Source organism: Borostomias antarcticus (assembly GCF_949987555.1).
Source record: "Borostomias antarcticus genome assembly, chromosome: 14".
Classification (NCBI taxonomy): Eukaryota; Metazoa; Chordata; class Actinopteri; order Stomiiformes; family Stomiidae; genus Borostomias; species Borostomias antarcticus.
In genome coordinates this window covers 17,543,504-17,543,905 of record NC_140247.1, presented here as the reverse complement: position 1 = coordinate 17,543,905, position 402 = coordinate 17,543,504, and positions in this window count along the sequence as shown.

Genomic DNA, 402 nt, shown 5'->3' with positions numbered 1-402 from the left:
TTCTTAAGAGAGACATGACTGTCAGAAGAGTATGCAAACATTTACAGAGAAGTTGTCTACATGGTCGTCCATTATGTGTTAGCTATCCCTGTAGTCTCTATGATATGATATTAAAGTGAATCATATAGCATAATAGGCTCATAGAGAACGCTGCACGGCAGAGGTGTGGAAACAGAAAGCAGAGAGCCAAAAGAAAAAGGGGTGGGGTTGGCTGGATAGGGACAGCTGACGACACAGAGTGGGAAGGAGCTTGACACGAGGAGGCAAGGGGCCTTTCCAGGAGCCATTTGGAGGACGGGGGGGGGGGGTTCTCCGGGACCTGCTACAGGGTGCAGGTCTCCGGGACCTGCAGGAGACAGGGGGAGTGTCCACAGGACCTGTTTAGAGTATAAGAGGGAGAAA